We start from the raw sequence: 22,860 nt of genomic DNA on the forward strand, positions 1-22,860 counted from the left end.
GAATTTAAATACACAGTGTTAGACAATCTCCAATTACACCAACGTGGTCTCTCTCCCTCCTCCATGTTCTTTTCCCCCCTCTCACTTCCTAAGGCTTTGAATTAACTCTGGAGTTAATTCAGGAGTTGAATTAACTCTGTGTGTGTGTCTGTGTGTGTAGTATCATTTTCAATGTGCCTCTGAGGAGGCTCGTTTACTTCTAGCAAAAGCTGTGGACTGCAGAGAATAAGATCTTGCAGTATCACGTTATTGAATATTTCAGTACTATAACAATTTTTTTTTAAATTCAAATAACTTTGTACAAAGAACATTACCCACAGTGGTTTTAAGGCAGAACCAGTATTGGTTTACATGAATGAAGCTCTCTAACTGAAATCTGCTTAACTTGGTCGGAAATTGTGTCTTGTGAGGAAAGGTTGTTATAACTTAATTCCTGAGGTTCAAAAAAACTTTAAGATATCTTTTACATGTTTTATGTAATGTTTCCTTCAACAGAACTTGAATCATCCTCAGGTATTACCATCTTACACTAACCCAAACAATAGGATAATATAAAGGGAAATAAAACATCTCATAACAAACACAGATATTGTGAGATCACTCATGCTGGAGAGTTAAAAAAGCTCACTGGCATTACTCAGTAAACTTAATTATAGTCAAAAGCCTACTAAACCACATTTTATAGGCAGGAGAGAAACATACATTTACACTTTTGCGGGGGGGAGGGGGGGGACAATATTAGTCCCTTAATATATTGTTACAATAGGGCAAAACAATGTCTATGTTAAATCCCAAAAGAGTCAAGGCCTTCCTTGAAAACAGGGTAATAGCATTCAGTGTGCTTACGGCCAGAGCAAAGTATAACATTTCTTCTAGAGGACAAATATTTTCAAAAGTGGCCTCAAACAGAGATAGGTGCCCTGGCTTCAAATGAAGAACACAGAATGGGAATCTTCTTAGCAGAAGGAGGGGGAGGAAAAGTTGAAGGACCTGCTAGTAGAACAAAATAACAACAACAACAAATACTAAACCACAACTCTTCTTCAGGTAGAGAAATAAGGCAGAAAAATTACCATGGCTGGAAACAGTTTGAAAGTGGGGGGAAAAAAATAGTTCTGTGCATTCAAAACAGACTAATCATATATGAGAGTTAGGATATAACAAAGAGCTATGCAAACAAAGGGTCAAGCAGTAGCGTCCTGAAGGTGGAAGAGACGTAGCCTTGATGCATGTAATTCAAATAGTTCTGAACAGGATAAAATTTTCCGAGCGTGGCTTCTTCAACAGAGGTACACTTCCGTGCTTTTTTCTTTGTTGTTCAAAATTATTTCAGACTTGTTAACAAAAATATGGATTTAAAAAGGCTGTGAATCTGACTTGCAAACAGTATTTGACAAAATCCTTTTGAACGGCTACTAAGAAAATTGAGTTTTTTTAGGGAGAACATATATTCAGATTAGAGAATAGCAGAGAGAGACAGAAAATACATGAGAACAAGAGGATTAGCTTTCAGTAAGGCAAGAAAAGATTAAGGGAGGGACATGCTCAGGTCTGTATCTGGGATAGCAATGTTTCATACATTCTTGAATGAACTGAAAAGGGATGAGGGCAACACCTCCTTTCTCCCCTCCTGTCCAAAAACCTGACCAGCTAAAATCTGCAGATGACAACATTATTTACACTTGGTCAAAAACAAAGACAACTGGAAAGAATTCCAGATGAACCACAAGAGGCCAGACCAAGAGGCAAAGTAAATCTACTGCAAATCAATAGAAAGCAAAGTGCATTTAAAAGAACAATATGAACTACTCAAGATTCATTGTTGGGTTTAACAATTCTGCAGCAACTTAACATTTAGATCAAGTTTTCAGCAAATGAATGCAAACCACTACTAAGTGTGCAACAATACAGTTTAGAAATAGTCTTTTTTTCCCCATTTTAAAGATGAAAACATTCACATGATTATCTACAGGATAACACTGACAACACTGTTATGCCACAGTATAAATGAGCAGGGCTTCTCCATCATAACATTGCATTCAGTCCTTATCATTTGATCTCAAGAAGAGATAGCAGATATAGTAAAAGGTTCAGAAAATGGAAACACGAATAGTTATGGATGAAGAAAGATTTCCATGTTGAAAGAGACCAAAAATTTTGAAACAATCACATTAACAGTAGATGGACAAAAATATCAGGAATATACAAAAAGAATTGTGGAAGAGACTATGGTGCTTCTACATATATGCACTTTCTTCAAGCAAAAACAAGGGCATCTTTGAAATGGCAATACACTAAAAGCTGCTAAAAGGAAACGAGTGTTTGTTTGTTTGGTTGGTTTGGTTCTATAGTGGTGTTCTGTTGTTCTTTTTTTATTATTTTAATTCAGCACAGAGTTTGCGGTATCTTTTGCCACAAGCTATGATGAAGACCATAAAAAGATTCGAGAGGACTACGGTTTTATATAGCTCGTGACAGTGAGTACACTGAGCTACTTCAGATAGGGAAAATATCAGAAACACCTTCCCTTCCTCTTTGTATTTTCAGGATGTAAAATTTTCAGGGTGCAGGACCAACTACTAACAGAATAGGTTCAGAATTTCCCCTATGGAACTTCAACATAATTGTTCACCTTAAGACAAAGAACATCAAAGTATCAGGTACTGCCTTCCCAAACGGAGGGCAAAGGGCACACCTAGGTTGCAGAATTGGTCCATTAAAGTACCTAATCCTCTGAAAAAGTATTTCTACACAGCAAGGCAGAGGAAGTTGGGAACAAGAGGAAATATAAAGCTTTGTTGTAGGGTTTCAGTCTAAGAATGCTAGATCCAGGGTAGTTGATTTAAAGACACTGCTCTGCTTGTTCGAAAGTGGTATTTGCAGTGTTTGGAACAAGAAACTGCACTTATTTCTCAGGAGAGAGCTGACATACTGAAGAAGCTGTTGGGTTGCATCAAGGAACTGCCATTGGAGTGGTCTGGCACAAACTGGCTTCCTCAGACACTATGCTTCAGCAATGTTCACAGCAATGTTCATATACAAGATGTTTATAACAGAAGCAAGGTATTTTTTATCAGTAGTACTACAATGTACATTTTTCATCAATTTATTCCTGAGAGTATGAGCCCTGTGTTATGTACAGCAGCATGAGAGATTTTTGTATCTAGAAACCATACCAGAACAAGGTTAGCCTGGCAGTCTTGCAGCACGTCATTTACATATGAGTCAATCCTTCTGCAATACAAACATTAATGATGCATTCCCCATTGTCTTCCTATTTATACTCACTATTTAACCTGCAGGCATCCCAAGTTAATTAAACAAATCAATCCCATTGAGATAATTGTCTCTCAAGCAAATTAACACAATTATCCTTTTTAAAAGAAAATCCATGCACTATCCAATGTATTTCTTCATATAAATCATATGTTTGTTTCTTCTCTCCCAGGTTTATGGCTGTTCAGGGACCTGTCTTAATATGAAAGGTATAATGACACATGAAACAGTGGCTAATATCTGACTGTTACACCTAGCAGCTTCTCTATTTGCGTTATTCATTTGCACTGAAGTCAGAGGCCTCAGCCAGAAATAAGGATTCTCAGAGAAGGAAGGATCTCACTGCACTAAACACTTCACAACCATATGATTATGAAGATGGTCCCTGCTTCAGAAGAGTACGTTACTGTGGCACTTACAACCTCAGCGAGATAAGCAGTGAGTTAGGCAATGCACACATACCAGGGTTAGAGATATTCTTTCTTCTCCAGCTTAAAAGTACAGAAAACCCTCTGGAACAAAATTGAACCGATTCCACAAATGACATCTTGGTACACAAACAAAACTCCAAAATAGACTGGACTTGTCTTCATTTGACTGAAACGCTAAAGATATATTTTACTCCTGACCACTGACTGGGTTGGACAAGCATCGCAGGAGCGGCCTGTGTGCAGCTCTTCTGAGGCAAGAGGAAGGGACAAAGCAGGAAAGAAGACAAATAAGGGTTGCAGGAGAATGTGAGGAGCTGTTCCACCAGGTGGTGGCCTCTCTCAGGGTCTCCTGTTATTTTGAGGGTTGGCTAGGTCCCAGGGATCCCTTCTGCCAAGGACTGCTCTATTTCTAAAGAGAGACAAAGAAAGATGGGCATGACAAGAAATTGGGAAACAGGATAAACAGCTCACTCAAGAGAGGGCATCTAAGAGTACCTATCAAGAGAAATGCTAGGAAGGATGCTGTGAGCCCTCGCAGAATACGGTTAGGCTCAGCTATTTCACATCCTCTTTTGGAGGCCTGCGCCTCCATCCTTCACATGCAGCAAAGGTGCTGTGGCAGTTTAACAGACACTATCGCCCTCAGCTGCCTGTTCCTCCCTTCAGCTTTTATGGGTGTTTTCATCCCCTGGAGCAGCCCCAGGCAGCCCGGTTCACAGTCCACTGCCTGAATTTTAAGCCATCCCACATCAGTGTGGCTGGGGCATGGGCACACATCCCCTTCTGCCACATCTGGAGAAGGAAGAGGCTACGATGCCTTGGGCAGGCAGCTGAAGGCTGAGATGACTTAAACTACTGAAGTAAGATTCAGCACAGCTAGTCTATGTCAGAGCCCTGATAGAAAAGCAGTACAAAACATTAAGCACCCTGCAACCAAAAATGGAAAGCTTAAATATGAGACTGATGTGCAAAACCACAATCTTGTCAACTGAAGTGTCTAACCAACTCTGCTCTTTCAAAAGACTTTAAAACATTTATGCAATACATTTGTGACGATATGAATTGAGACTGCACAGTCGCCAGCTAAGGTTACTATTTTATTTTGCATTAAGCTGTTAGCAGTTAAGTGCTGTTTGAACGCAGAAGACTCCATTTTAAAGCTTACAAGAAACTGGAAGAAAGAAACTGTTGAACAGAGGCAGGTAACTGTGTGTGTGCGTGTGTGTGTGTGTGTGTGTGCGCGTGCACACAATAAAGAGGGAGAGAGAGAGGGAGAGAAAGAAAAAAATGTTAACGAATCTAACCAGTAATAACTGTCTTCTCATTTCTCTTCACAGATGATTCAACTAAGGGTGAATTTGCTCCTCTCTGTGCCTCCCACTGGCTGCTAGGCAACTGTAGCAGTACAAGGGCAGACAGACATCAAGCATTAACTTGTTTCTCTTTTGAAGGAATTAAAAGGCTTACTAGTACAGTAACTGCAAAACTGAGTGACTGACAGCTGGTAACGGGTACTAAGTTCCTGGGAGTAATTATGAGGGGAGGGAAGGACTAAAAGTGCTAGGTGGGAGCTAGGAGGACAACAGGGCACCAGACTCACATGTTGCTCACCAGGTGCTATGCACCGGTGGGAGGGTACACAGAAAGTATTTTAATGGAAGATTATGGAAGGAAAATACAGCACATTTTTACTTTTTGGTATATCCAAACTAAAACATTTTTTCTCTCCGTACATTTCTCATCCATGCAGTACCATAACAGAAGCACTGCATCAGTTCAGAGACCATGGCTAAGATGGCAAATGCTCTGCTCCCTCCACAGTTGCTTCAAACGCGTCTCCAGACCATCCCCAGCACATGACCAGGTCAGTCAACATCCCACCTGTCCATGACTCAGACCACCATCTTGCAGCTGCTGGTTAACAGCAGCAAGTCCGTTCTGCAAGGCTCTTTTCCCCAGATTGCAGCTAGTTGCTCTCCTCATTAAGCTAGTAGAAACTATTTGTAGACCATGTGGCAAGTCAGGCCACTAAAATGGCCTGGGTGAAACCTAGCCTTTCCCTTGTGCAAAATTATTTTTCTACCTTGGATCATTTCAGTGACTTGATTTACAGGACAAGCACACAAATAGTTCAGCTGGCAGATGCAAAGGACCAGCGATCCACTGCTCAGCGATGAAGCCATGGTCCCCCACGATGGCAGCTTCACCAGCGTGCAGAAATGCTCCTTGCACTCACACAAAGGGTCACACAGCCAGCAACTGAGCAGCCTCTCCTGCAAGGACGGACAGATGTGAAAATAACATTCCTCAGCGCTCTACTGGGAAATGGTGGAGAGAGAAGGAGCAAGTAAAAGCAGTCTCTTCTGCAACCCTTCTCCAAGAAGCAACTAAGTGGGATGTTTAAAGGGCAGTATTAACATTTTGCAGACAGCACGCAGGACATGGCTTATACTCAGTGCTTCTACTAACTATCCTAAAAAAGCCAAAGAAGTTTCACTAGTTTCTTGTCAGGGAGCTTATGCTGTAGGAGGACTCTACACAATTCATGCCTGCAATTATGTGCGATTCTGTTTTTTCAGATAAGCAACTGAGGAGGTTAGTTCCAAATTCACAAAGTAAGCCAAACAGGCAATCATCTTCCATCTTTTTATAACCATTCTGAATTCCACACTACATTTGGCATTTTAATTATCTCAACAAGCCAGTGACAAAACCAAAAACAATTTTTCCTTAATAAGAACTAAAGTACTTAAAAAAATATGCAGTCTTCCAAAAAGTTAGAAGAAGCAAACTTAACTTACATGGCACAAAAGCCTTCCACTAACCTGACTTTATAAAGCCCAAAATCAGAATTAACACATATTAGGATACCTGCTTCTTATAAGAAGATGAATGTAACAGCATGTCAGCTCACAACAAACTACTGATATATAGCAGTTATGAGTCAGAGTCAAAATGGATAATATATTCAGCAGAAATACAAAAGGATTTTTTATCAAGAGGCAGAGAAAAGGGAAAAGGGGTAGATATCACCAAGCACATTTGGAAAACCAGTTCTGTGGCATAGGACTCAGAGCACAGACACAGATGTCCTGTTATACAGAATTCATTATTTGCAAATACACTGTAGAACATTCTATTTGCAAAGAAGTACATAATTCATGCTAAGTAAGTGTCATAAGTGAAAAAGGTTACATAAAATAGGCAGTGGCATTTTCTCTCTGATTCTCACTCAGATCCCAACATTCAGTGAAACAAGGCTGTGCCACAACATCCCAAATGCAAGGACTAAATTTTCATTAGAACATCTCATTCTCCACAGACCGTTTCCCCACCAACACAATTCAGATAGAGCCTTCTACACAAGTATTGCCACTGTGGGGAGGAAAGGTGTGGTTCATTTTTTTTTAAGATGTTGAATTGTGCATATGAGTTTTATTTTCCCTCTGGTAAGGAATACTGAATGGACAGCTCAGGTCCACTGAGCAGGTACAGTGCTGCACAGCTCTACCTCATGTCCTCGGCACTGGTCTGGAGATACAAATGCAGAAACAGGCAAGAACTTGAACTGCTGTGACCTCTGCCTCTCTGCGGAAACACAGGGCAACACTGTTACTGGCACAAAGCGTGTCAGAGATTTGCCTGTGTGATGGAACTATGCCTCTAGTTGAGATTAGATTAAGACAAGCTTTATTTTGCACAGGTAACCAAACAGCTGCCAGAAGAAAATTCCCAGTTATTACTGCTAGGGAATGAATCTGAACAACCTACCTAAAGATGAAAGGTTCCCAGTGTGTTAGCTTTTCATTTTTCATGACCCATGCAACTACCATGTATTTCACAAAAGACCAAGGAAAATTTGCATAAACTGCTTTGCCATAAATTTGTTCAGGGGAAGGGAAAGTTGCTGCTTTACAAAGAAGGTTTGGTACTTCATTGTCCTTTCTATTCTGCTTGGGCAGTTTTCCTGCATAAGGATACTGGRAAGATGCAAAATTTAGTTTGTCTGACTCCTTTCATCTTCCTGAAAACAAACCAAAAATCCCCCAAACCCAACACCCTGGTCTCACTACAGATGCCCCTCTCCACATGGATCTGTAGGCAGGACTTAAAAAGATGAAAACAGAATTAAGTCATGAACGAAAAAGAGGCAGATTTGGCAAAGAGAAAAGAAACAACAAAACAAAAAATGCTACTAGTCTTTTATAGATGGTATTGACAAGAAATAAGAGCACGTACACAAATGCCAGACTTGGATGGTATTTAACTTCACAGGATTAGGTGGTCTCTATCAGTCTTTTAAAGATCCAAAAGCAGAATAGATCTTTATGATCACCTTTCTGACCCCTTTCACAGAGTGTGCCATAAAACTATGTGCAGATATATTGCTTGTTAAAGTCCAGAACATATACATCAGCAATAATCTCCCTTGCTAAAAACATTTAGTTCCAATTCGCAAGCAAACRATCAGGAATCCGTTACATCCAAAGGGAGTTGTTTCAGTGAGTAATTTATCCTATTTAATAATTTGTGTGTTACAACTAGCCCAGATTCATCTGGTTTTGACTTCCAGCTATTCAGTTTCATTATATCTTCTCCTCCTAAACTGAAGAGCTCTATGCTTTCTCTCTCCTCTCTAGATATTTGCAAAATACAATTCTGCCACTTCATTTAAATAAGCATACTATTTTTTAATTTTTTTTTAAATCTCACAGTAAAACAGGATTTCAAATTGTCACAGATCTCTTGGCTCTCTTCTAAATCCTTTTCCTTTTAGCATTTTTTGTAAGCAGGCACATAAGAACTGGACTCAGTATTCCAATAAGGATTTTGTGCTATCATACACAGGTAATACTATATATGTCTGCAGGACATATTTGACTTTTGCATCCAAGGACTGTATCCATTCTTTTAGCAGTGCTACAAGAAGTCTGTATTTAGTTAGGTTTTTTTTTTTTTTTTTTTTACCATCACCCCCAACTCCTTTTGAATGTAAACTGCTCTCTAGAATGTCGTAAGTCCTTCCCTCTGCATAAAGTACAGATTTGCATTGCTTTGTGCTAACATTCATATTACTCAAACAAACCTATTCAAAAAAGAGAAATCCAGCCTTTGTGATACAAATGATGCAATTATTTGCCACGCCCATTATTTTTGGTGCCATTTGCAAATTTAACAAGAAGTAACCTTCTTCAGTATGATTATTGGTGATTCTGAAACAAAATTATCTCACTTCTACCAACTAAAGGCTTATAGTTACTTCTCTCTTCCCATTTCAAATACTTAGATTGCTTCATTACCCCTTTGTACTCACTGCCATTATTTTTGTTTTTTTCATACATGTAAACATACGTACACGTGGCAAAAGTGCTGGTATGACACTTGTTCCTCTTTGCAGAAGAGTGCTGAAGGGCACTGATACGTCTGATGTCCTCACAAGCAGCAGTATGGCGTTCTGTTGTATACTGGTCCATTCTGAGCACTGAATACAGTATTTAAATGCTATCTTTACTTTCCCCTCACACAAAAGCTTCATCAGTTAAAATATATCCTGGTTAAGTGAATGCAGGATTGTGGTTTGTTGTTTGTTTTTTTTTTTGTATTGTTTTTAGTATCTAATAAAGCATCAGCAACATTAACATTATGGTTATTAGTTTACTTAATATGATGATGTTCCATTAGACAAAAGATAATACAATTGTAGGCTGGAAATTAATTATGGAAACATGTTGATATAGTTACATGGAGTCATGAAACTTTTTCAAATGAGGGAGCACTGTATCTACAATACACTTTAAACAAGTTAACTTATTTCATCTTTATACGTGTAATAAACTTTTGCTCTCTGCTGTCATCTCAGATACTCATTCTTCTAATATAAAAATGTCTTTTTTTTAAAAAAAAGACAGTTTTTATGAATATTAAAAAAAAATCTGTGGTAGAAGTCAGTCAGATCAACTTGTTAAAACATAGTAATCCATGCTTTTAGCTCAAAAAAAGGAGGATTCATATAATTATTAAATAGCAGGAATATTTATAGCCCAAACTGCCAGTTTAATTACCCTTTTCTTGGTTTTCTATAGTAAGAAAACTTCTTTTAGACAAATGGCACCACCTGGGCAATACTGCACTAGAAAGCATGTAGAGAAGCAGGAGCAGAAAGTCTAAATTCATTGTTACAACGAGCTAAAAGTCAGTTGATGTTACAGGCTACATGACATGATTCCCTGGAAAAGCAGGGATCTGGACTCAAGACCCAAGTATCCAGTTCTGCTTTGCCCACATTGTTTTATTTAGGTCATGGAAACATCATAACGTAGACCTAGAAGTGTTTTTTTCCTAGGTCAAAGTTTAATAGAGCTTTAACTCTTTAACAAAGGTCAAAAAAGTTTCAATGAATCTCCTCAGGTAGTGTTGTTTAAGTTAAACCAGGGCAGGTTTTTTGGACCAGGGGAATTAATTACTAGCCACAAAGCCTTCCCTAGGACATTTAACTGATTACCTAAGAATATACCCACCAGAACTCATTTAAAAAAAATTATTTTATTAATCAGAACTGAAGGCAGTTCACCAGCTTGCCAATCAGGAGAATGCCTAGACCAGCACGCGGGGATTCCTACAGCGCCACGAAGAGGACTTGCTTCTCTCAGTAAGAGGAGTTCTTCTTGTTCTGGTCTCCATCATAAAGTTAAAGGGTAGCAAWTTCCTCATTTCTGAATGTGCTAGTATGCAAAGCAAGAAAAAGTCAGGGAGCCTAATTCTCACCTGCTCACAGAAAGTTCACACCTCACTGTTACTAAAATAACTGAAATACAACAAGAAGCTCCAGCCATCTGAAACAATGTTAATCTTCCCCATTCTTTATGACCTGTTTTCAAATGAACCCAGTGGTTCCTCTAAGCCCACAGTGAAGAGAAAGCAGAGCCTGAGCAAGGCAGGCAGAGCAATTCTGAAAAGGGGACAACTCCGACCAGTCAGACTCAGAAGGACAGCAAAGATCCCTCTTCGCTATGCAACCAATGTGCCTGAACTTCAGTTTCACTGAGCAGAGTAGATAGTCATCACTTGAAAGGAGTGGATACAGCTTAAAAGTGGAGCACTTAAGTGGAACAACTTAAAATGCTGTTAATTGTTATTCTGCTGGCAGGTCACATATTGGCCTTTTTTCAGCTTTTGAAGTATGATCCAATTGACAAAGTAGGCTGAGAGACTCTCTCTTTTAATGCCAAATTTCTAATACGGGTTCCAGCCAGTCACTTAGCACTGCACTTGTCTTTTGTGGTTTCATGTATTTCCTATTTAAGAAAAGGACTAGAGCAGTTCCTGGTTTGTTACATTTTCTTCAAATAAAAAGTTCAGCAGCAGCTTCCTCTGTGATGTATTATTCTATATTGGTGAACATTCTGTTCCCTTTCACCATACGCTGAAAAACTCAGCAATCTACAAAATGAATTTACAGATAGGAGGCAACAAGATGAAGGATTTCAAAATAACCTCTATGATGACAGTATATGGGATTTTTCCTCCGTACCTAGATTTCAACCCCCCCTTCTCCATCTGCACTCTCTAGCTCTTTGAAAATAATGAGCAAACATTTCTCCAGCTCCACAAATCTGGCACATTTCATTTTCCTTGTCATTTAAGAGATGCACACAAACTATTTGGTATTAATAGTAAGAACACTCTGCACCTTATAAAGCTTTATTCAAAGCATTCTGTGATCTTTCGCTGAAAGCCTTAATTTAGCACCTTCACAATAGTTCTGAGGCATATGTTATAATTCATTTCACATAGGTAGAAACTCAGAGGCACAGTCAGTCATTGGTCTAACCTGGAAGAGAACCCATGTCCTGCCTCTCCAAATTCATTCTGTATTTCAGCATTTCTGGACCAACAGTCAAGTCTTCCCGCCCCACATTTTCAGGAAAAAGTCGTCCCTTCCCTCTTCTATTACCACACCTACACAAGTCTCTGGCAGAACTTCCCAAACATCTTGTTTCTCAAGGATTTCCTGAGATTAAATAGTTAAATCATTAAGGAAGAAGCCTGTCACCTGCTAAGGAAACTAGTTATACAGACAACAGTCTCACCAACAGCAACCTGTATGGCTATATTTTTACTTCCCAGATACCAGCCACACTGGCTGACATGAAAAGCTAATGTTAACCCCCTCCAAATGAAAAGAAGGCTCGCAGGGTCTGGTCTTTAAAAATAACTTCCATGGATAAGCAAGAGGCTGCAGGTAAAATATCACATAAGTTTCAATTTGTTTTAAGCAGGAGAAAAAGAACATAGAAGGTCAGTCTGTTTCTCTCTCTCTCCTTCCACTATTCTTCAGATATGCTTTTTATGTAATTATGTAATAGTATTTCTTTAATAAGAAGTAAATATAATCATATACAAAAGAGAGGACAAGAAACTAGAAGAGGACTTACATTTTAATACCAAGGCAATATCTAAATATGTAAGGAAATAATTTCAAATTTACCTCAGTAGCAAAAATGAAAATCATGTATGAAAAGAAGTCAAGCTAAGTGAATGAGAACTTGTCTTACATGAAAGACAGCACTGGAGCTTCTAGCTGTATGTGACTCACTAGTGCTTAAAGAACATTACTGGTTTAGATCACACTGGGATCCATCCACATGCCACCTGGACACACAGCCCTCCTCCTTATTTCAAGGAAAGTGCTTTAATAATTCAAGAGAATGTCTTGTCATTAACCACTGCCAGCTATGGTTTTGCTGAATGGGTGCCCATCACCACTTTTATCCAAACCTTATGCAATAACAGAAACTAGAAACTACTGGTTGAACTTCATGTCATTCTACAGATGACCCTTAAGTACCTCTCCAATCGGAACTAAAAAATAGGTTTCACCTCCTTTTGTCTATCAAGTAGTCTTAGAGCCACAAAGCAGCTCAAGACTCCACTCTTCACTAGGGTATTCAGAGTAAGCCATCTTATCTCTTTCATTCCCTAGCACCATGCCCAGAAATCAGAGAAACAAGAATACCCTCACCTAGCTCCCATCCTCAACCCAAAACTCAGGAATGGCTGGTTTCTGAGTAACAGATATRTACAGCGTGCATTCACTGCTGGAGAGATAATGCTGATGCCTCTCAAGGCTTCTGTAAAAGCCCCTATTGCACCTTGGTACAAAACGGAAGTTTCCTGGGTAGCATGGTCCATCCAAAAAGAACAGCAAAGGAAAGAGTTGCATCACAAACTGCAGAGGCACATTCCATGCACGTTTTTCACATTTTTTAGTCAGTGAAAGCCTGTTGGATGTCAAGATAGCATCGTGTCAAAAAGTTCTGCTTCATCTGAGATTTGTTAGTGGGATTGATGGTATAACTAGTTCAACTTCAGAGAACGCTTTGAGAGAAAACTTCATCACCCCCTCTTAAGGCTACAAAAGGAGATGATATTTTAAGCTGCAAGCTAGCAGAAAAAAGCTGAGACAAAAAGGACAGGAGATAATTTGTTCTTTCAAATTGTCTACTCAACAAATGTATAGGAAGCTCAAGTGGGACAAAATCAGGTCTCCTGGTTTGCCTGTCTTTTTTTAATAGCACAGATTATGGTAAGGGCCAGTGAGTGTATACTTTTCCTTTGTATAAGAAAAAGCATGTAAGTATTATAATACTCCCAGGATCAAAGTGACACCACTAGAATTTAACCCAAAGGAAAGTATTCAACAGCCATTGAAAGATGGCTTTGGTGGGAAGGTACCATTACTTCCAGTTCTCAAAGACTTCCTGGGCTGCCTTAAGCAGATTATTCAAGTCACTTTACAAATGAGCAGAGTGAGGTGCATAAAATGAGGATGTGTACAACATCCCTAAGGAAGTTAAAGGTTTGACCTTTTTAATCTTTAAGAGGTGTTCAAACACTATACTTATAGGCAACTGTTATAATGAATCATGAAATAATGAATAACGAATCATGAAAGCAGTACATTGTAAGATTCAGCCCTGCATTTGAAAGCAAAGGGCTTATACAGTACTAAAGCAATAAGTTAACTTTTTTTCCCTGATAAAATGGAGGAGGGAAAAAAAATAACCATCCCAATATGCACACTTTGCAGACAAACATGTTTTAATAGTTTATGATTTTTCTTTATTATTTAAAAAAAATTTCAATGGTATAAAAATTAGAAATACATCTATTTCAGAAGCAGAAAATTGTTCTATTCCACCTTGTTATTAAGCAGCACAAAAAAAGGCCCACAGGAAATTGAAAGACATTCATTTATTTTTAGCCAAGTCTTTGCCAAACTCTTCCTTTTCACTATTAACTGTAAGTAATATGCAACTGTCTGGTACTTAATCACCATATAAGAATTAGACCAAAAAAAAAAAAGAGTTATCAACATTAAATTTTACCTTAAACAACAAAAAACTCCAGATGATATGAATACAGGTCCCTAGAAAAATGTTATTTCACAAAAACAAAAGAACTACTGCACGTACATACACACAACATTTAAAAGCAAGATTTTAGAGCTGTAATTATGTTTACACAAACCCACACCTCAAACTACAAGAAGTTCAATTTAGAGATGCAAAATCCCTTAAGAATGATCTCTAGTGACCCACATACCCTACTTCCTCTTTCTCTCCCCCCCACCTTTGCTATTTTGGAGTCCTGAGGGGATGCTGTCCATTACCTTTACCAAGGATCAATAATAACTGATAATAATATATGTAAATAATGTAATAATAATAAATATAATAATCAATAGCAATGAAAATATGTAACCACTTCTTGTGTAATCTGCACAGAATACAAGATCCAGAGCAATGGCAAAAAAAAGTGAAGCAGATTACTTTACAGTAAAGTATTTTTTGCCAAGTATAATTTATCCGAACAACAACTGGTTTTAATACAGCAATAACACAAAGTTACAAACTTCTAGGAATAAAAAAGAATCATGAGTGTTACACTTGGGGGATTGCATTCTGGATGGTAACAATCTTTAAAAATGACTGGGGGGTCATAGCAGGCAGCATCTAGACAGCAAACTTCCTGTGTGATTCTGCAGCTAAGTGAGGAAATGCAGCCTCTGGATGGCTAAGAATATAATTTTGTATAAGGCAGGGAGGGAGGGAGAGTATTAGCTACAAACAGTAACAGCAAGACCATTATTGGAAAATGACATCTCTTTCTGATCTGTTCATTTCGGAAGAGAAAATCCCACAAGAACAGCTAAAATTTCAGAAAATACATCTTACTTCTGCAAGTGAAAAAGTCAGCCTATTTGGTTGATCAAAGAGAATAATGGTTATCAGTGACTTACAAAATGGCTAAACATCACTACAAAACCTTACTTGGAAGATAAGAAATACTTAGTCAAAACTATTCCCCCAAAAAGATGCTACTGGACAGAGGAAAACCTTTTGAAGAGTTCAGAATAAATCTCCTTTGTCAGACTGTACATAATTGCACTTGATTGATAAGATGTGTAGTATGCTCAGAAACTGATTGACAGAAAGCTTGCAAAATGCAGTATCCACAAGAAACACTTTCTATCTTATCCAGTTGACTAAAAATCTATCCAGCCCCTCAGTTATTTACATCTTCACCACTTTGCAGCCATGCAATACATTTGGAAATACGGACTTCTGCATTTAGGTCACTCCAACCAGTATAGCTCCTGGAGCTCTTCAGAAGCACAGGCTGCCCCCCATAGCACTCTGCCACTCTTGACAAAACACTCCATTGCTACAGCCATAAGCAAGATATAGGAAATTATATAGCACAAAATTGCATTGGCTAAAATTCTCCTGGAGGGAAACAAATGTAACTTACAACAATGCCAGTAACAGTCAAGAGCGGGCATCTGTGTAATGTCACAACAGAAGTTAAGGATTTACTGTAGAAATTTCCAAGTGAGAGTTTATGGTCTGCACTAAGATAGGTTGAGCAGATAACAGAGGATCTTCCTGGGGGCAAACGTCTGTGAATGTATTTCACAGAATGTTTTCTCTAAAGTTAAAGCTCATTCCTTGGGGCTTAGGAAATCCAAAAATCATCAATAATCTCTGCAATTTCACAGCACATCAGCTGAGTATCAAGATGACAACCAGACAGTAAACAAAAGTCATAGTTAGCTTTGCCTCTCCAACTGTGGGCACGTTACCTCTCTCAGTGAGAACACGACAGCTGCCTACCCTACACAGCTCCACAACCCAAATCTGTGGCATGCAGAGAGTCCTCAACTCCTTAAAGCAGCAGCCCTTTAACCAAGAGCAGGAAATTACCACATGCAACACTGGGTCAATCATGTTTTGTGCGAGACTAACAGAAAAAACAAGCTTCTGTTTCTCTCAGAGCATACATAAGCTCAGTTGGGTATCTTAACTAATATTTTCCTTTAATTTAAATATCTAGGGTTTTTTTGAGTTTAATCTCAAACATGAATTTCATAATTTTTTATTTATTGGGCTCCTCCCTCCATGTCCTACATTATTTTAGAAAGCTGTTGTTGTTGTTGTTTTAACTAGTAAGTTACTGGTATGTTTAATCAATCTCAGTCTCCAAACAGAAGCCATAGCTTGGAACCTGCTTTTTTAAGGACAGCCTCAATGTGGAATGAGTGAACATCCCTCTACATCATCAGGAAAGACTTAGCTTCACTACTAGGATTTTACATCTTCAGCTTCAAATAAAATTTCCCTTTCAACTGCTCGTCACCCTCTCCTTAGTTTATTTAGGAAGGGGTTGATATGAAGAGTAAAGAAAAGAGTTGTGTGGAGGAACGAGAAGGGGAGGAGAAGAAGGCACTATCCAAATGTTCAGCATTGGTGGTTAGCACTTTGGTATAGAGAGTCAATCTGATTTCTTTCAAAAATTAATAAGGAAAAAAAGAACAGCCCCCCAAACCTTTTTCATTTTTGGACCTAGGGTTTCTTAACAAAAGTTCTGATAGGCCTCTCTATACCAACAGTAACGATACACGGCAGAATCTTGACATTTGAAGCACTTTGCACAATAATTAATCATTTTAACAGTGAGTTACAAAGAAAAGGAGTATTATCCCCTTTTTACTGACAGAGGAGCTGACTCAAAGAGGGCTAAGGGAGTTGCCCAAAACCACAGGCTAGTCATTAGCAGAGCTGCAGTTAGAAGTCAAAAGTTCCTGGCTTCCAACTCTATCTTCAAGCCATTGAAATTCTCTGCCTCTCTACAGCCGCAGAGCTGACACGCCACAGACTTGCCAGGTTAGGAGGGCCACCTGCTTCTCATGGCTGGCCTCGCTGCCCGAGACCACCGCTCCCCTTGATCTTCAGAGCGACCCGCAGCTACTTCTACCTCCAGTCACACCAACATCAGAGGGAAAAGATAAATACATTTATACTCCCCAAAATGCAAGTTCGGGGTTTTTTAAACACAAACTCTGAACACCTGAGTTACAGAGCCATCGCACATGCTATCAGAGCAGCAGATGCAAACCGCCAGTCACCCCAGGGCGGTGGGCTTGGCAAGAGGTGAGCGGCAGCAAGACCCACGCTGGCCTGGCAGACAGGCAGTGCTCACTGGCTGCTTCAGCTGGAGCCGACCCCAGAAGGGGCAGCCGTATCCCCAGACCTGCCCCCAGGCTTTCCCTGTGCCTGCCAGCCTGTCTGAGCCCAGGGAGCTCAGTCCAGAAAACTAACCCGGAGGAAAAGGAAAAGCTAGGAGTTCTGTCCGGGTTAGCGCCCTGCACAGGCTCGCTGAGAGGCCAGAAAAGCGGCAGAGCTGGTACAGGGGTGGGGTGAAAGTTGGGCGACATGATCCTGGAGACTGCAATGCTAAACTACACCCTTCCTTGTTTGTGCTTTAGGTACTGAGAGGGGAACTTCACATCAGTTCACTCTGTAAGCAAAAGCTGAAAATGGCTTTTTCCATTTTAGCCCCATAGTCTTACTGTGTGTTTTACAGTACTGATTTCAGTTTCTCTTAATTGCTTGGTCAAGGGTGCAGTTACTTATACCCAACCAAGCAGTTCACAGTATGGCTGTACTGGATAATCCACAGTGAAAGTTGGCCTTTTTTGTAAAAATAGTTTGAGAAGTATTACACAGGTTAATTTCCCATCGTGATTTTTATAGAGAAAGCACAACTCTTATAACATCAAGCTTGGGAAACCTAGTGTGACAAAGATGGGAAGGGGGAAGTGAGTATTCCATTTTTACATTAAAAGCAGAACCACAGAAATTCTGTTTTCATAACTTGATTAGTCTTAATTATAAACTTACATCTAGGCCTTTGTTATATTAGTTCAACGTATTCCCCTACTTTCTATGTTCTGCCTAATATTAACCTACTTGGAGTTCTTCAAACATTCCTTGATCCTCTGAGGCTGACACTTATCTACACATTTAGGCACTGAAGTAATTTATTCTTTCAGAAATGTTAAGCATTTACGACTTGCAACATCAGAATGTGCAAATATTCACATTTTCTGGAGGGAAAAAAAAAAAAGGAGAAAGCATTTACCTTAATATCTACATTTATGGAGACCTTTTTTTCCACCCGCTACCCTTCCCATGAGCTTTGCTATCTAGAGGCTTCTCCCTACGCATGAATGACTCCCCGTTTCTCTCCCAGTGCTTTCCAGGTACTTTCCACATACTCTGACAAAATAACAAACTAACACAATAAAAAAGGAACTCAAATTACCTGCTACTGTTTTACTCAAATAAGCTTTCTTATTTTGAAGGTCTTTCTAAGATGACTTCTGTGGAGACAAGAATATACATATGCAATGTCAAAGGAAATTATTAAAACTAATACAGTGGTGATATAAGAATTATACACTTGTATGTATTAAAACAATAAGAAACCACAATGCACCGGTTTAGACAGAAGTCATTCTTTGACTATGCCCCAGTTTGGTCTCATCGAAATCAATAGTGTTATTCCCAGTAAAAAAACCCACAAATTCTTCAATGAGTTACTATAGCTCTGAACGTATTAAACTGGTGTTTTCACTGCCAAGACTCATTAAAAAAGAACAACCAGAAAATGTTTGCAAAACAGATTGCTATTATAAAATGCATTAACATAGTATGCCCCAGCCATTAATAATAGAATATACATCAATGTACTGCTTTTCAGATAATTAATATTAATTGGCAATCTAATTGGAACTGTTAAGACAGGTGACCTTGGAGCTGCAATTCATCAGGTCTAAGGTAACAGGGGGTGCAAAATAGGCCTGAAAACAGTTACTTCCTTGTCATTTCCTTCCAAAATGACACAACGCCATTTCAGTGATCAAAGTAATTTTCATCACATAAAGGTACCTCTGAAAATAGATTAGATCTTATAGAATGATTTTGTATTTATGATCCAACTTCTCAGACACACCCTATGTGAAACTTGACTTGTAGTTCACAAGGGCCCCGGGTTCTTGGAAGAAAATAGGATAAAGGCACACGTAAATATGGGGGAAGGAAAAGAAAGTGCTGGGTGAGAGGTCTGTCACCCATCAACATCAGTGCAACCTTGCCAAGTCTCACAATTTCATCATTAGGCTTCAGGCATATTAAAAGAGCATTATTCTTTTTTTTAAATTCAAGCCTGTCATGTAATCAATAGGATTTTAGCCAAAAACTGGCCACTACAAGACAGTCACCATGACTATCCTTTGTTGAATTAAAGCAGGATTACTCCCTGCAAAGACACGATCATCTTCCATTGCTTTAAATGAGGCTAAAAGATAGAATCCATTTTATCACAATGGCATCAAGAAACATGCAAATGTTTCAGAAGCTCGATTCCAGAGAAAGAAACAGTGGGAATGGGTCAAGAAATAACCACGACAACCTCAGGCAACCAGGGGAACACATGGAGCATGAGACCCAAGCAGGATTCGAGGCCTGAGGGCAAGTTTGGGATAGCAGCTTCTTCCTGCTCCAAAGTGAGACAGGGGCACTGCTCAACACCGTGCCACTGCAGAAAGAAAAAACAGAGTCCTCTCTGAAGGCTGAGAAAACAGAATGTGTGCACGAGATACATATTCACAGCTCAGGATTAATTTCAACCCTGAAATGATCTCACACAAAACAAGGACAGAATCTTTTCCTCTAAAGGTGAAAGACAAGAGCCAGTGAAAAAATGTTACTTCTTCCTCTCAGAATCTCCTTTTATATCCAGTCTTGTGATTTCTAGGGATCTGACTCATGATTTGTACGTGCCTGGGGTTGGCAATAAAGCCATAGCCAGAGAAGGTGTCAAGGCCTGAAGCAGCAGATTTTGCTTAAGACGCAGAGCTCCCTAGGTGGTTGTTTTATGAGGTAAGGAGAGAATGAGCTCACCCTGTGAAAGACTGTAAAATAGAAACTAGCTGCTGTATTACAAAAAACTGTCCATGTTAAAGCACACAGGTTTATGGATATCCCCTTCACAACAAAGCAGAACAATATTTAAACAAAATGAAACTATTTAGTCAGACAAATCAAATAATTATGAGGATTAGCGTCTTCGGAAAAATATCAGCGGTTGAACAAACACTAAGGTCCTGCTCCACGTGCGTGCCAACAAGTGTCCAGTATTGAATTTATATTAGATAAAAAATTCTTTTCAATTGACAGAATCCACTATACCAAACTAGTCTGAGCACAAGTAACTTCAGTTTAGCCCATATTAGCCATGCTCATTTTAAATGAGAGCATATAACACATCAACTCTGCATCAACAGCAACACCACCATGGATACTACATGGCCTTCAGATAGAGCAAAAGAAAGTGTACCGGTGCGTGATGAGCCTGTAGCTGAAGCACTTGAGGAGACTGGCAAAAACGCAGCCCAGGCTGAGCATGTGCTTAGAACTTCTGAAAGTAATTTTCATTAAGACTTCTTGGAACATATGGGGACTGGTTCAAACACGTGCAAGTGAACAAGGTCGTTTACATAATGAGTGAGGTATGCATGTGAGATGCTTTATATAACAGCACTTCAGGTGAGAGGTCTTGTAATCTAAAGAGCTGTATTTTAATAACTATATACATACAAGGCCATCTTTGGGTAGTGAGTAAACCATTAAATAAAATATTCGTAACAGAATTCAACAATGGAGTGAAAGAGGGGAGTTTGAATGGACAAAGGGGAAAATGCCTATCGCTTGCGAAAAATTAAGAAGCAAGTCTTCAGTTCTTATATAATCCATACAGTGCTGAGTGGCATTTAAGCTTTCAGTTCTTGCTTGGATAGCCATCGTCCAAAGGGTAACCCTATTAAGCAAACTAAACTGAAAAAAAACAATCTCAAACCTGTCTACAAGACTGGATCCAAGGAAAGAAGGCGTTTGGTCCTGATCCTCATACAATGACATAATGCATTTAACTATTCTTACTACATATTCCAACCAACAACCTAAAAGAACGATAGGAAGTTTTGAGACCTGTATATGCCACAGTGTTCAGGTGAACAAAAGACAAAATAAATAAATGACAGACTGAAGAGCGACAGACTGGGTCAACAGTGACAGTCTTCTTAATTCCTACATCATACTACTATTATGTTCAACTGTTTGTTGTTTCAATATGGCTACTCCAATACTTAAAATTTTAAAGAAATCTACTTGCAGCTCGTGGAAGTGTCTGAATCAGACAATGAAAGAGAAATTAAGTAGCTATCTGAACACTGCCTTTTTAAAACACTGCTATTAAAAATCAGCAAACTTCAGACAGTTTCAGACTAATGACAGTAAATACAGGTTCCATATTCAAACCTAGAGTTTTTCTACTAATATACATTCTGTCCTAATAAAAACAGTCCAAATTTGAAAAAAATTGCAACAAGAAAAACAAATTTTAAAGCACAGAAACTAAAGCATCTTAAAGATCTTTTTACTTTTCAAATGTCCTGGTGAAAAAAAAAATCCCCAAACAAAACAAAAAATAAACTTTTACCTCATCTGTTACTTTAATAAAGCTCTACGATACTAGGATAAGTCTACCTATCTGGCTAACCTGGTGGCTCAAAAGATCTGCATTTTTGTCTTCTAGACTTTGTACATGAGTTCACCAGCAGAGAGGATCGGGACGGAAGCTGTGTAGAGAGAGCTGATACCTGACTGTCTGCTCTGAGGATCACAGACAGATGTAACATACAAATAAATATCTCAGTTATTTGCAGGGTTCTGTCAGACAGGCAAAGAAATAGTTGCCTTCAATTAGAAGAAACCAAACGAGACTGTTTTGTGCAAGAACATTTTTATCTTACCCTCTCTCTTACCTTATCAGATGCATCTCCCCACTCTATTCAGAATCCAACAAGTCATAAAATTCCATCTGTAATAAAAGAAAAACTCCATTAATACCACCTGATAAGCTTACAACAAAAAGTTAATTATAACTTCAAGAAAAAAGTTAAATTTCTACTCTCAGTTCATTATAATCTATACCCCAGGCGAGTCACCCTCTTGTCTGCAGTCATCTGGGAAACCTGGATATAAAGGTATTAAAGAGGTTGTAACATGTTTTGTAAACAAACAAACAAACAAACAAAAAACTCTTCCCCCTTTGCAAAGGATAACACAGTCGAAGTTGCACTTTGGCCAAAGTGTACAGGTTGACCTACTGAGTCATAAATAAGTCTGCAGCATCCCCTCACTAAATTGAATGAACGTCAAATGAGAATGGCTGTAAGATGAGACCAATGGTAATAGCTAGAAGTAATCATAGCGGTGCTATACATTGTGGAGACAATTCTCTGTCAGCACATCAAAGCTGGAAATGCAGCACCTTTTATCTCTAGGCCAAGAAACTGTCACCAACCAGTCTTTTTTAAATATGGTAAAGCATGCAAGAAATGGATGAAACAAAGCTCTCACGCGCAAGTTTGAATTACGCCTATCCTGATCAAGTACATCTAATTTCTCAACACCTTTGCAAACCAACCTTTGAATGTAACAAAGTGTTTTTGTTGTACAAGTAAATGTAACACAGTTTAGCATATCCAGAATGACAGGAAAAAGTACTGTGCATCTGACTAACAAAACTGCAACCCTGAAATTGTTAATAAAAAATATAAAGTCATGATAAAGTTGGGCTTGAAAGAACACTCTTTTCCATGACACTATTACGAAAAGGAGACATGATCTGCAATCTAACCAGTTAGTAAGTCAGTAGGGCAGAAGAAAAACCTCCAGTTAGACAC

General features: G+C 38.9%; 1 protein-coding gene across 9 annotated transcripts in view; it reads right to left on the minus strand.

Moving 5' to 3' along the window:
- Positions 1 to 21,995, minus strand: part of TRERF1 (transcriptional regulating factor 1) — a 72,900-nt gene extending 50,905 nt beyond the window's left edge. For 7 of the 9 annotated variants that reach the window (XM_026072385.1, XM_026072392.1, XM_026072390.1 and 4 more), the window contains exons 1-2: positions 21,937 to 21,995; positions 18,375 to 18,432 (exon numbers count right to left, since the gene is read on the minus strand). The gene's annotated coding sequence lies outside the window, so the exon portion shown is untranslated. The remainder of the gene's footprint in view (positions 1 to 18,374; positions 18,433 to 21,936) is intronic. The other 2 variants (XM_026072384.1, XM_026072387.1) reach the window with 2 other exon arrangements.
- Positions 21,996 to 22,860: the final 865 nt, after the last annotated feature.

The sequence above is a fragment of the Apteryx rowi genome, unplaced genomic scaffold, assembly GCF_003343035.1.
Source record: "Apteryx rowi isolate R43461 unplaced genomic scaffold, aptRow1 scaffold_34, whole genome shotgun sequence".
Taxonomy (NCBI): domain Eukaryota; kingdom Metazoa; phylum Chordata; class Aves; order Apterygiformes; family Apterygidae; genus Apteryx; species Apteryx rowi.